The sequence below is a fragment of the Halyomorpha halys genome, unplaced genomic scaffold (genome assembly GCF_000696795.3).
Source record: "Halyomorpha halys isolate HHAL.00 unplaced genomic scaffold, Hhal_1.1 Scaffold285.1, whole genome shotgun sequence".
Classification (NCBI taxonomy): domain Eukaryota; kingdom Metazoa; phylum Arthropoda; class Insecta; order Hemiptera; family Pentatomidae; genus Halyomorpha; species Halyomorpha halys.
In genome coordinates, this window is record NW_027114449.1 from 255,546 (window position 1) to 255,887 (window position 342).

A 342-nucleotide genomic window follows, 5' to 3' on the forward strand; every position below is an offset into this window, starting at 1 on the left:
ATTGAAATAACTTTTTAGATAATAATTTTAAATCTACTTCATTATGGTTATAATTTTCTAATGTGTTTAGAGGCGTATACAGCCTCCTGTACTCGTAAATTTTCAAGACAATATTAGTTAAACTGTACTTATATTATGTTTATTTTTTTTTTATAAAGAAGTATTGATATAAAGTATACATATTATATATCATTCTAACCTGAAAAAGTACTATATTCATGTAAAAATGGATTTATAGAAGACTTTTTATGGCTTAAACCTCCCCTTAAAAACATTAGAAAAGGACTTAAAAGTATATTTTATATTCATAAAATTAACTACTAATCCTTACATTATATTATA

The 342-nt window shown here is 21.6% G+C and overlaps 1 protein-coding gene across 1 annotated transcript in view; it reads left to right on the forward strand.

Annotated features, from left to right (window-relative positions):
• The window catches only part of LOC106680756 (ATPase family gene 2 protein homolog B), a gene marked incomplete in the record, with an annotated part of 20,022 nt that overhangs the window by 9,398 nt on the left and 10,282 nt on the right, over window positions 1-342 (forward strand).